General features: G+C 41.6%; 1 long non-coding RNA gene across 1 annotated transcript in view; it reads right to left on the bottom strand.

Moving 5' to 3' along the window:
• Positions 1-10,114: 10,114 nt before the first annotated feature.
• The window catches only part of LOC114050807, a 33,111-nt gene continuing 28,830 nt past the window's right edge, over positions 10,115-14,395 (bottom strand). The window contains exon 3 of the long non-coding RNA XR_003570078.1: positions 10,115-10,603. This is a non-coding gene — a long non-coding RNA (uncharacterized LOC114050807). The remainder of the gene's footprint in view (positions 10,604-14,395) is intronic.

The following is a 14,395-nucleotide window of genomic DNA, read 5'->3' as shown; positions in this document are numbered from 1 at the left end:
GCTAAGTGATGGGAATACAAATATATCAATCCAAATAGCCTCTGCCCACAAGGAGTTTCCATTCTAATGAGGAAAGATGTTACATATGGAGGAGCTAGAGATGCAGGAGGAGGCATGAGGGGAAAGTATATGGAGGGCAGTGTGGTTTGAAGATGACTATAAAGTGGAATAGTAAGGGACTAGGCAAGCTAATCTAAAAGGTCACCACCAAGAGTCCATGGTTCTGAGTGTCAGAGTTCAAGTGCTGGTTGGAGGAGTTGAAAGCTAATACACACATAAAAACTTGCATAGGAAACTGTCAATTAAAGAAAATGACTGGAGTGAAAATTGACTACTTGTATATAGTAGGTGCTTAATAAATGCATGTTGGTTCCAATTGGAATTTTGAACAACTACAGAGCCAACTGTTGAGTAGTTTGGGATTAATGAAAGAGCCTTTTTATTATAATGAAGTATTCTTTTTTAGTTCTTATCCCAGGGGCTAGAATCCTGGATTGTCACATGACTACCAGATCTGTGATAGCATACAAGGAATTCCACATGGCTCAATAATTTACGTTTTTTAACAATACAATAAAAACTAAAAGAAAAAAGAATGATTTTTATCACCATTGTGAAAAAGAGGAAGAAATCATTTATTGAACATGAAAGAAATTATGAGATTTTATTCTAAAAAAAGTTTCCATAACTGAAAAAACAAATGGGAGAAAATATGGTAAACATATCTGATATAAATCTTATATCCAGAATCTATAAGGAATTGGCACGATTTAAAAAAAAATGCCATTCCCAAGGAATAAGGAATATGAACAAATATTTCTCACGGGAAGAAACAAAAATTGTGAGAACAAAAATTGTTCAGGATCCAATTTGGATCAAACTGAGAACAATTTGGAACTATACCAAAGGGCTGTAAAACTGTGTATACTCTGTGACTCAGCAATACCACTGCTAGGTCTGTATCCCAAAGAGATCAAAGAAAAAGGAAAAAGGCTTATATGTACCAAAAATATTTACAGCAGCTTTTTGTGGTGGCAAAGAATTGAACACTGAGAGGATATCTGTCATTTGGAGAATGGCTGAATAAATTGTGGTTTATGATTGCAATGGAATAATATGCTATAAGAAATGACAAGCAAGGGGCAGCTAGGTGGCGCAGTGGATAGAGCACCAGCCCCGAAATCAGGATGACCTGAGTTCAAATCCAGCCTCAGACCAAACACTTGACATTTACTAGCTGTGTGTCCCTGGGCAAGTCACTTAACCCCAATTGCCTAAAAAAAAAAAAATGACAAACAGGATGGTTTCAGAAAAAATCTTGGAAGACTTATATAAACTGATGCAAAGTGAAGTGAGCAGAACCAGGAGAACATTGTATATAGTAACAGCAATACTGTGTAGTAATCAACCATGAATGACTTAGCTATTCTGATCAATACAATGATCCAAGACAGTTCTGAAGAACATATAATGAAAAATGCTATCCAGAGAAAGAATTGATGGAAGTTGAATGCAGATTGAAGCATACTTTTTTCACTTTCTTTATTTTTCTTACTTTTTTGCAACATGGAAATATGTTTTACATAATTTCACATGTATAATTGATATATTTCTTGCCTTCTCAATGGGTGGGGAAGAGATAAGAGAGGAGAATTCAAAATTCAAAAAATTTTAATTAAAAAAAATAGCTAGGTGTTCAAACTCCAATAATCAAATAAACACAAACTAAAACAACTCTGAAATACCACCTAACAACCAAAAATTGACAAAGATGGTTAAAAAAAATCACAAAATCCAACATTAGCACAGTTTTGGGAAACCAGACATAACTACCACCCTGCTGATGTAACTGTGCATTGAAATGATCTTTTTGGAAAGCTGTCTAGCAAGATGCAGTAAGAGTTACAAAACTGACTGTACCCTTTCATCCAGCAAATCCACTATTAGGACTATACCAGGATTGCCCATATTCCTGCCAGGAGGCCTGGATGCGCCTCAGTAACCAGTCAAGAATATTACTAACGAGGGGAGAGGGAAAGAGAAAAGAACTCTCTGTACAAAAATATTCATTACTTACAACAGCAAAAACCTGGAAACACCTCATAGAATCTGAAGTCAGGAGGACTCTAGGAGGGCCGACCCAAACCCCAAACCAAACCCCTCATTTTACAGATGAGGAAACAGGCCCAGAAAGGTCAAAGAAGCTAGGAGCGTGAGTGAAAGGGATAAGGAATATGAACAAATAGAATTCTGGGCCTGCAGACAGGAAGACTCATCTTCCTGGGTTCAAATATGGCCTCAGACACTTACTAGCTGTGTGACCCTGGACAAGTCATTTAACCCTGTTTGCCTCAGTTTCCTCACCTGTAAAATGAGCTGGAGAAGGAAATGGCAAACCACTCCAGTATCTCTGCCAAGAAGAAAAACGACTAAACAGCAACACACTAATAGGCGGTACAATGGATAGAGTGTTGGATCTGGATCTGAATTCAAATCCAGCCTCAGACACTTAATAGCTTTGTGACTGAGTAAATCACTGTCTCGATTTTCTTAACTGTAAAATGGGGATCATGATAGTACCTACCTCTAAAAGTTGTGAGGTTTGAATGAGATAATATTTATAAAGCTCTTTAGCACAGTAGCTGGCACACACTGTTGTTGAGCCATGTCTGACTCTTCATGACCCCATTTGGAGTTCGTGGCAAAGATACTGAAGTGGTTTGCGCTTTTCTTCTCCTGATGGTTTTTGAACTCAGGTACTCCGGGCTCCAGGCCTGGTACTCTATCCACTGCGCCACCTCACTGCCCCAGACCTGGCACACTGTAGGTGCTATATAAATATTTGTCTACCACCTCCCCCCCTACCTTTTGCAGCAAATAATAAATAGTTTGGGGTGTCCAGTATTATTTATGATTTTGTTTGATCGTTTGGACATTTCCTTTGTATGACTGAGTTGTTTTGTTTTATTTTGGGTTTGGTTTAGACTTGTGATTACATGGGTGGAAACTGCCCTTAGGTAGATTGATTAACCATTTCTTTACAATTTCTAGTCACACAGAATCGACTGCAGCTCTGAGAAGTTCAGTGATCTGATGTGTCCGCATAAGGACTCGAATTCAGGTCCTCCTGACTCCAAGAGCCTCCTTTTACTTTGATGGTTATAAAGTGATGATATATGAACCAATAGACTCTGATGAAATTCCTGAATGAAGCAGGATCTATTCCTCCCTTTCCTCCCTGTCCCCCACCCCCCAAAATGGGGCAATGGGGTGTGTATGGGGATGGAGGGTCCTTTAGGGTTTTAAAGGGGGAGAGACCCAGATGTTCCTGAAAACCCTGTCCAGGGGTCTAATGGAATGTGATTGCTCCTAGTTTAGAGAAGAGCCTCCAACACCATTCCATAGAGATAAAAGAAGACAAGCACATTTCCTTGCCAAAGAAACATGGCTTTTGATCCTCATCCCCACCGTCTTCTCCAGCAGATCTCCCCCTACAATCATCCCCACTCTCCTGAATCTTTAGCTTCTTACTATATACTGTTTCCTTTCCTACTGATTTCAAACAAACCCAAGTGTCTCCATCCTTAAAACAAACCTACCTAAATCTCTCCTACATCCCCTCAAGCTATTGTCCTTTATCTGTCATCCCTTTCTCAACCAATCTCCTAGAAAAAAAGCTGTTTACCCTCCTTGCCTCACCTGCCCTCCTATCATTCACTCTTCAAACCCTTGTGATCAGGCTTCCAACCTCATTCCTTTGCTAAAACTGCTCTTTCCAAAGGTCCCAGTGATCCTCTTACTCACCAAGTCTAATGGTCTTTTCTCAGTCATGACCCTTCTTGACTTCTCTGCTGCATTTGACCCTCCCTCTCTCTTCTCTGGCTTTTCATGACACTTTTCCCCCTAGTTCTACTACTACTTTTCTGATTGTTCCTTCTTAGTTTCCTTACTGGATCATCACTGTATCTTCTCACTTTCTCCACCCTCTCTCCAGTTTTTCTTAGTAGCCTCATCACCTCCCACAGGCTTGTCACCTCTAGACAGGTGACTCACAGATCCATGTATCCAGCCCTAACGTCTTTCCTGAGCTTATCTCACATCACCAACTCTCCAGTTCAAACTTTTTTGTGCGTATGAGAGCAATTGGGGTTAAGTGACTTGGCCAGGGTCACACAGCTAGTGAGTGCTATGTGTCTGAGGCCGCGTTTGAACTCAGGTCCTCCTGACTCCAGGACCAGTGCTCTATACACTGGGCCACTTAGCTGTCCCTCCAGTTCAAACTTTTGCATCTCAAACTCAACACATTCAAAAATGAACCCACTAATTTTCCCCCCAAAATCTGCTTTTCTTCCAAACCTTCCAGTTTATGTCATGGATACCACTATCCTCCCAGTCACCCAGTCTCACAACTTTAGTGCTATCCTTGACATCTCTTTTGCACTCACTACTTACTACTCACATACATTATTCCCCTTCCCATACTCTAAGATCCTCCTGTACAGGTCTTCTCTCTGTTCTTCAGACCCAACACTTTATCTCCTATCTCTATGCATTTGAAATGGCCATCCCCATCCCTAGCATGTATTCCTTCCTCACCTCCATCTCATAGAATTACTTTCTTCCTTCAGGAAACAGTTCAAGTACCACCTTCTGAAATGAAGCCTTTCCTGAATCCCCCCCCAACTGCTGGTACCTTCTCTCCACAACCACCTTTTATTTATCTAGCTTACTTTGTTTGTATTTATTCTGTATGTGTGTGTATATATGTACGTATATATATGTGTATGTATACACACATGTATGTATGTATGTGTGTATGTATGTATGTATGTATATGACTCCCTTGATAGAATGTAAGCTTCTAAAAAATAGGAATTGGGGCAGACAGGTGGCACAGTGGATAGAGCACCAGCCCTGCAGTCAGGAGGACCTGAGTTCAAATCTAGCCTTAGACACTTGACACTAGCCAATAATGATAATGATGATATTAAAGAATAGGGATTCCTTCATTCTTTGCATTTTTTATTCCTGGGGCAGCTAGGTGGTCCAGTGGATAGATTTCTGGGCCTGGAGTCAGAAGAGACTTTAGTTCATATCCAGCCTTAGGCACTTACTAGCTGTGTGACCCTGAAGAGGTCATTTAACTTCTGACTACCTCAGTTTCCTCAACTGTAAAATGGGAATAATAATAACACCTACCTCCCAGGATTGTTGTGTGGATCAAATGAGATAATATTTGTGAACTGTTTAGCACAATGTCTGGCATGTAGTAGGCGCTTAATAAATGTTTGTCTCCTCCCTCTGTGACTAAGTGCCTGATACATAGTAGGTACTTAATAAATGTTTGTTGATTGCTTAAGTGATTGATTAATTGATAGGGTAAATCCCAGAGTACATTTTTCATAGGACACTAGGTCCTCAGTTTTGTCATTTACTAGCTGTGTGACCCTGATTAAATCACTCTGGTCCTCAATTTTCTGACTTTTTGAATGAAGAGCTTTGTACTAGGCACCTTTGATGTCTTCCAGTATTGAAGTAAAACCATGCCAGGTAATGTTGTCCCATGTCCACTGGGTGGCAGCAGGAAACCCGTAGACAGCATTCAAATGACTTGCCACAGCCTCCGTGCTGAAGGAAAAAAGCACAATGTTTGTATAGGGAATGTATTGAAGCCTGCAGCCAAGCTAGGTGAAAAGGTCAGGTTGACCCTCTCTGTAGGAGACATCCTGATGTAGACACTCTGTGGGTGTGGGGTCTGTTTAACATACCAACTGTCTTGCCCATAAGCACACTGCCCAACTGGTGATGGAATTGTAAAGACAGACAATTTAAAACTCTGATTAACACAGTGATCAACCACAATTCCAAAGGCTCATGATGAAGCATGCTACCCACCACCTGACAGAGAGGTAATAGAATCAGGGGGCAAAATGTGATGTGCATTTTTGGACATGGCCAACATAAGAATTTGTTTTGCTTGGTTGTGATTACTTATTACAAAGATTTTGTTTTTCTCAACTGGGTAGTGGGGAAATAGGAGGAAAGGGGGTCAGATAGGGGTGGAGTAGGCCAAAAAAAGTAATAAAAAAAAAGAGGGTCACTAGAGCACTTTTTAAAAAATGGACAGAAGGAATCACAATCAGGAAAGTTTTAAGGTCATATGGTGAATTTATTATATGCTTAAAAACAAGCTGTGCATAAGAGATATTCAAAGTTTCATATAATCTTCTTTTTCTATTCCACTATGTACGTGGAAATGCCATCTCTTCATTGGTGTTTAAGTTCAGAATAAAACAATTACATTGAAAAAACCCTTTTTAGTATGATAAAAACTGGGGTTACCCATAACCCTTGCTGAGAGGCCTGGATGGTACCCTCATATCCAAAACCTGCCTAGCCATAGGGTCCCCCAGAATAGAGAAGAATGGATGGGTGCTGTTGAGTTCTTCTTGCTTCTTTTTTGGAGCCTTAGAGCACTGGAATCAGAATAAGGAAACTTGGGTTTGAGTCTTGGCCCTGGGCCTCAGTTTCCTCATATGTAAAACAAGAGGATTGAATTAGATGATCTCCAAGATCCTTTCCAAATCTAAATCAATGCTCCTATAAGTATTACTACTTAGGCTGGGCAGCCAGGGGGCGCAGTGTATAGAGTATCCAGCCTGGAGTCAGTAAAACTCATCTTCCTGGATTAAAATATGGCCTCAGATACTTAGTAGCTGTGTGACTCTGGGCAAGTCATTTAACCCTGGTTTGCCTCAGTTTCCTCACCTATAAAATGAGTCAGAGAAGGAAATGGTAAATCACTCCAATATCCTTGCCAAGAAAACTCCAAATGGGTTGGAAACCCCATGTAATCAACTCTCATTCATCCATGTTAATAAAAGAGAGCAATGGTGCAGGTGAGCCAGAATGAAACATAACTATGAACCATGTACACTGAACTTTAGAATACTTTTCAGGCATACCTCCACCTAGTATGAGATCAGATGAAATATTATTACAAGGGGCACTTGGTTCTACAGAAATTACCAATGTTATAAATGTAATATACATTCCTGGATGACTAAAATTTATACTATAAAAACTTTATTCGGATGATTACAGATGCCACTTCTTGACCGTCTCTGTATGATGCTCCCTACACTCCAGTCATCGCCTTTCTCTCATTTATGGGACACATCCTGGAATGCAGGGCTCTGATAGACGAGCTTTTGCCTTAACTTGCCTTCACTCCCCTCTCTTTCTCCCTCCCCCCTTTCTAGCTCCTCATTCTGTTTTCTCCTCCCCATTAGAATGTAAGCTTCTTAAGAGTAGGGACCATCTAGCTTGTTTGTATTTGTTTCTTCGGTATTTAGCACATTTCCTGGCACATAGTATACAATTAATAAATGCTCTATCTATGTATCTATCTCGCTAGCTTCCTACCTATCTAGGACTATTCTCTGGTCTCCCTATCCCAGAGCCAGGCCAGCTACATCTCCCCCTCAGGGTTCTAGGGGGTGGTCCCTCTAGGGTTGGGGTTTTTCTTTCTCTAATACTATCACCTTCATTTTGATGTGGTTCCCCCCCATCACTGTGAGTCACCAATGGTTAGCTCCTCAGTTCCATTTAATTAGTACCAACTAGTTTTTATAAAGGAATATTTCATTGAAGCTAGAGGAAGAACAAAAGTACAAACACTTCCTTCCAATACCTCGGGAGCACACTCTCCTCTACACCACCTTTGTGCCAGAGAAGAACGGGTTCTGACTTAACACAGTTTCTACATAGCTTCGGTCCCACAAAGTTGACGTACAAAGCAGCATCCCTATTGGATGAGCTCTTGTCTCTGCTACCACTGGGTTGTGTCCTTAAGCTAAACTTTCTAGCTATAACCCTCGGCACTAATTCTAGACTTCCTGGTGGCTCGTTTTCCTGACATTTCAAAACTCACAAAGTTGAATCCTTTTTTTTTTTTTTGAAGGGGGGTCCTATAAATCATTTTTAAATTTTTTTGTTTTACTTCATTTCATTTTGTTCCAATTTTGTTGCATTTAATTTGTTTTTGACCTATCTCCCTCCCTCCTTACCCGGTACTCTAGAGATGGCTACCATTTGACATACATATACACACATGCACACACATATATGTAACATATATGTATATATATATATATATATATAAAACCATACTATGCATACTTCTATTAATCAGTTCTTTCTCTGGAGGTGGATAGCATCTTCCTTCACAGGTCCTTTGCAGTTTATTTGAATATTTATAATTTTCAGAATAACTCAGTTGTTCATAGTTGTTCTTAGAACAACAGTGCTGTTACTGTATACAATGTTCTCTTGGTTCTGTTCATTTCATTCTTCATTATTTCATGCAAGTCTTTCCATGTTTTTCTAAAATCAACTGGCCCATCATTTCTTAGAGCAAAGTTGAAGCTTTCTTCACCTAAAACAAAAGAACAAATACTGAAGCAAAGAACCAAGGTCCATGTTCAAGAGCCACATCGGCCCTGGATGGGGAGGGTCTGAGGCCACTCCCTTTATGGCATTGTCTCTCATCAAAATGCCATCAGTCTAGAAGTGAACCCAAGAAAAGGGATGAGGTTGACTGGTACCTTTTGAATTCATCACTAGTTCTATCAACACAATTGTAGCCAGTAAAAGAGGCTCCTATTCACCACGTCGTTAGCCAACCAAAACCAATTACACAATGTTTATATATGCTTGAAAACTTAAGAGCACTACATTCTCATAAGAACAAGCCTCATTATCCAGTCCCCTCATTACACTTGCCAGGCACCCTCAGCTTCATGCTGGTTCAGGATGACACGTAGCCAGCCCCCTCTTGCAAATGTAAGTCCGTCAAGGTGAAGGACTGTCTGTTTTGTATTTGTAACCTCAGTGTTTAGCATAGTGCCTGGCACATAGTAGGTGATTAACAAATGTTCTATCTATCTATCCAACTGCCTAGCTAGCTATCTAGGACAATAACCTTTACAATGGTAATAAAAAAAAAAAAAGATATAGATAATCCCTCACCGCACCTTATCTTTGCTTGCCCCAAGAAACTGGGTTTTTTTTACCTGGTGGGTAGAGGAAGGGTTTGAGAGGATACTCTGAGATCATGCCATTTCAGTGGTTCTGTGAGGGCCCTAGATCTTAACCAGACTCATCCTGAAATGAGAAAGCTGTCCCAAAGTCATTGGCCCCAGGGGCAGCTAGGTGACGCAGTGGATAGAGCACTGGCCCTGGAGTCAGGAGGACCTGAGTTCAAATCTGGCCTCAGACACATAATATTCACTAGCTGTGTGACTCTGGGCAATTGCCTTAAAAAAAAAAAAAAGACAAAGTCATTGGCCCCTCTACTTACTCACGCTCCACCCCTGACCACTATGAATCCAGTGCCCAGCCCTGAAATATTATCCCTAATCCAGTACTTCTAAAATATCTGTCACTATTTGGATCAAATGAGACATTATTTGTAAAAAAAAAAAAAAAAAAAAAGTGTGTAGTAGAATGCCGAGCACAGAGCAGGTGCTATATAAATGCTTGTTGCCTTCCCCTTCCCTTCTCCCTATCACACATCAGACTCCCTTGGGAAACTTAAAAATTGAAATAAAAGCACTTGTGGACAGCTAACAGATATTCCTTTTTTATATAATTATTTAATTTATTTTTAGTTTTCAACATTCACTTCCATAAGATTTTGAGTTTTAGGTTTTCTCCCTTCCCATTCCTCTCCCTACCCAAGACAGTGGCGTGCAATCTGATACAGGCTCTACTTATACATTCATATTAAGCATATTTTCCCATTAGTCATGATGTAAAGAACAATTAGAACTAATGGGAGGAACCACGAGAATGAAGCAATAAAACAAAGCAACAAAGGAAAAGGAGAGCAAATAATATGCTTCCATCTGCATTCAGACTCCATAGTTCTTTCTCTGGATGTGAATAGCACTTTCCATCATGAGTCTTTTGGAGTTATCTTAGATTCTTGCATTGCTGTGAAGAGTCAAGTCTATCAAAGTCAGTCATCGCATAATGTGGCTGTTACTGTGTACAATGTTCTTCTGGTCCTGCTCATTTCACTCTGCATCAGTTTACAGAAGTCTTTCCAGGTATTTTTGAAGTCTGCCTGCACAATAGTATTCCATTACATTCATATACCACAACTTGCTGCCAGATATTTCACCTTTACCTCAGTTTTGCATTGTACAAGCAACTCTCTCAAGTGCATATTTTCTGGCAACCCAGAGTAAGCTTGGTCTCCTCTTCCCGGAAGCTATCATTTTCTCTTCTTGCTTCAGACATCTCCTGCTGGACAACCAGCCACTGGACCCAGGAGCTCCTAACCTGTCAACTTCATGAGGTTGCCACTAAGGATAGAAATATCCATCTCAGGATTGCTTTTCAGTCAGAAACACAAAACAGAAGATAGCTAGCGGTAGACGAGGGCCTTGAGATTGAGCTTCAGTCTCATCTAGACAATCAGCTGTTTTGTCTCTTGCAGTTATTTCTAAGAAGCCTTCATAGCTTCCAGGGGGAAGAGGAAAAAGAAATTCTCTTCTCCTCTGTGAGAAGTCCAAGGAACAGCTATTGGAATCCTAAGCTACATATGTTATGAAAAGAGAAAGAAGAGACTGAGAATGAACATTTTCTTTCCCTCTAAAATCTACCCAGTGAGAAACTCACTCATTGGCCCATTCTCTTTGACAGAGCCTCCCACTCCACTCATCACTAGGGACCCACTAGAAGCCTATAGTTGTATATGCCTTTTATCAAGAGTCTGAACCTGGGCAGCTAGGTGGTGCAGTGGATAGAGCACTGGTCCTGGAGTCAGGAGGACCTGAGTTCAAATGTGACCTCAGACACTTGCCACTTAATAGCTGTGTGACCCTGGGCAAGTAACTTAACCCCAACTGCTTGCAAACAAACACAAAAAGATGAAAAAAAAAGAGAGTCTAAAACCCAAATGGTTAGGGCGCATGTCCTTATTCCATATTACGTGCACCAGCTAGAAAACACGTGTCACCAGAAGCAGCTAGGCCCCAAGTTCAGCTCCATGTGCAGCTCCCACATGTCCATCCCCAAACACGCTTATCAGGTGGGCTCTAATCCAACACCACCACTCTCCCCACTTCACCTTTAAGAACCTCCATGATTTGGTTCCAACCTACCTTTCCAGTCTTACTTTGCATTACTCTCCTTCTCAACCAAACTGACCCATAAGTGACTCCCAAAATTCAACATGCCATCTTATAAATACCCTTCATTCTGGGAAGGTATTTCCTTCCCATGCCCACATGCTGAGGTATCTTAGGTGTGACTTCTTCCTTGAAGCCTTCTATGACCCACCCTCCCATCCCCATCTTATAATAGGAAACTTTAACTGAGTTTTCCTTTGCCTCCATCATACCCTATCGTGTTCTGCACAAATGTATAGCAAGAGTTGGAGTGCAGGTAGAAACAGACCTATGGGGAACATGCACCAGAGCTCCCGTGGAAACTTCCAGGGACTCCAGGGACATGTCTGAAGTAGCACTGAAGAATTTATGCTCTGGGATAATGGAAAAATCTTCACATTGGACACTGAGCAGAATGACCTAATGTCTTACAAAAAGGGGAGGGTCCTGCCCTCAAGCACTCTCTTCTCTTCTGGCTCCATATTGTATCAAGAATATCCTTGGGGCAGCTAGGTGACGCAGTGGTAGAGCACTGGCCCTGGATTCAGGAAGACCTGAGTTCAAATCCAGCCTCAGACACATAACATTTACTAGCTGTGTGACCCTGGGCAAGTCACTTAACCCCACTGCCTAGCCAAAAAAACAAAACAAAAAAAAAAGAATATCTTGTAGGGTTGGTGCCTTTTTGCCCCCATCCTGGCAGTACAGCGCCTACTCTCCACAACGCAGCTAGAACTGGTGCTCAGATAGTTAAACTCGACCCTGGGCCTCTGACTGCCTCTTCTGCTATGTGTTTCTTTGCCTAATCCCTGGTTATAGAACATCACTCCTGAGGTGGATATGTACAGCCTCGGTGGCGGCCTTGTGAAACTGAGCATCAGCAGATATACTGTCCCTTGGTCAGAGCTGACTCACAGCAGGAAGAGTTTCGGCAGTGGAGAAAATAACCATAACAAAAGGCAGCTAGGTGGTAAAGTGGCTAGAAAACTGGCCCTGGAGTCAAGAAGTCCAGAGTTCAGATATGAGCTTAGACACTCACTAGCTATGTGACCCTGGGTAAGTCATTTAACCTCTGCTTCTGCAGTGTTCTCAGCTGTAAAATGGGAATAATAACAGCATCTTCCTCCCAGGATTATTGTGAGAATCAAACAAGAGAATATTTCTAAAGTACTTAGCACAGTGCCTGGCACACAGTAGGTACTATATAAATGCCTATTCCCTCTATCTCCCCTGTAAGAAGATAAACTGAAGCCCTGGCCTGGCTTGCCAGAAAATATTTATCTTGAGGGAATTGTTTGGACAGTACAGAGCCAAAGTGAAATGTAATGATGCCTATTCAATATAAATATAAACTGATTCATGTTCGTTTGTTTAAGTCGACCTCCCAATATAACAAAAATTATTATTGTCACTTTAGTTTGCTTCAAGTTTCTGAAAATATTTTTCTAATAGGAGTGGTGTTACAGGATTCTGTTTTAAGTCTATCAGTGAAAGTTGGTGAGAGTCTATTGGGTTTCTTTTGTGTGTAGAAAATAAATACCTGTCCCATAAGTGATTTACATTGTGCAAGTGGGGAGTAGAAAGGTACATTGAGTGCCTTTCTATTCTCCACTTGGAAGAAAATCTAGACATAAGCTCAGACCTAGGCTTTAAATATTGTTGTTTGCTGTTGTTTGTCCTCCGTTCTTGTTCGCCCCTCCCCCTTAGGCAACTGAGGTTAAGTGACTTGCTCAGAGTCACACAGCTCGTAAGTGTCAAGTGTTTGGTCTGAGGCCCAGGTTTGAACTCAGGTCCTCCTGACTTCAGGGCTGGTGCTCTATCCACTGAGTCACTTAGCTGCCCCTTGTCCTTTGTTCTTTTTTTTTCCTTTTTTTAGGCAAATGGGGTTAAGTGACTTGCCCAGGGTCACACAGCTAGTAAGTGTTAAGTGTTTGGTCTGAGGCCAGATTTGAACTCAGGTCCTCCTAACTTTAGGGCCGGTGCTCTATCCACTGTGCCACCTAGCTGCCCCCTTGTCCTTTGTTCTTAAAGAGGACTAATGTCTTGACTTGTAAGTGAATTGGATTTAAGTGAGGCAGAGCTGTGCAAAGTCATCAGCCTCACTCTCTCTTCCAGAGTCATCAGAGTCCAGGGGCAACTCGTAGGTCAGGATGACTGGTGATATCCCTACATGTTCCCCTGGACCACCAAGGTGGGCATATAAAGAGCTGGAGAGTAAGAGCAAAAGAGCCTAATTCCTGTCATTAGAAGCCAGGCTCCCCCCTCAAACTGAGCCACATGCATGGGTCCAAAGCAGATGCCCCCTTAGTGGAAAGGGAGGAGGGGGTGTGCCCTAGCCTTCCCGCCTCCCCAAAACCTCCCAGCAACAAATGCCAACTGTGAGAATTGCTGTATACATATCATATCTATACTTCCCCTCTTTAGAGGATAGGAACTATGTCTTTTTTACTATCTGTTAACACAGTGCCTAGTGCAGGTACTCATAGGTACTGAATAAATGTTTGCTGAATTTTTTAAAAGAGTATATTCAATAATCACAAATTTAGCAAAATAGAATAAAAATGTTAAAGAAATTACCTGCCTAAGTTAAAAGGTTCTCAGATTTCCTAAACATTTCTAGCTTTTCTCCAGCCTAACAAGTTGCTGGCCAGTTACCTCATGGAATTTGCTATACTTAATCAGGATGTGGAGCCCACCCCACTCAGGCCTGTTCCCTTTGTGGACTGACCTAGGAGCCCCGTTCTCCTTCCCAGAACCTCTTGCATTGCTTGGCGTCTATTTAGCTGAGTTTAGCCCAGTGGTGATTTTAACATCTTCTTCCACAACCCCAGTCAGTTAGGGTGCCACACCCAAACCTAACTGGGTCCTGGGTCTCTGCCCATTCCTGTGCATACAAGCAGATGTGTATAACTAAAGTAGGCTCCACCATCAATTTCACCCTCAAAATTATAAAAAATATTTCAGTTCTTCACAGGGGGTGATAGGTAACTGCCCCACACATCCCCATCTACATCTATTCTACAGCAAGGTTCAGACTGGATGGTGAATAGAGGGAAAGGCTTGCTGCCTTCCTCAATGCCACACTGGGTCTTTTCCCAGGGTAGATCTAAGGATAAGCAGTGCCTCCCTACTCTCTCCCCAGAGCTGATGGGTTCCTTAATGGAATCCCAATGTGGATTCTGGAAAGGTCCTCGTGATTCATTGATCGTGCCCCAGGC

Source organism: Vombatus ursinus, unplaced genomic scaffold (genome assembly GCF_900497805.2).
Source record: "Vombatus ursinus unplaced genomic scaffold, bare-nosed wombat genome assembly UNPS02014801.1, whole genome shotgun sequence".
NCBI lineage: Eukaryota > Metazoa > Chordata > Mammalia > Diprotodontia > Vombatidae > Vombatus > Vombatus ursinus.
The sequence above is the reverse complement of the archived record's forward strand: the minus strand, read 5'-3'. Positions and strand labels throughout refer to the sequence as shown.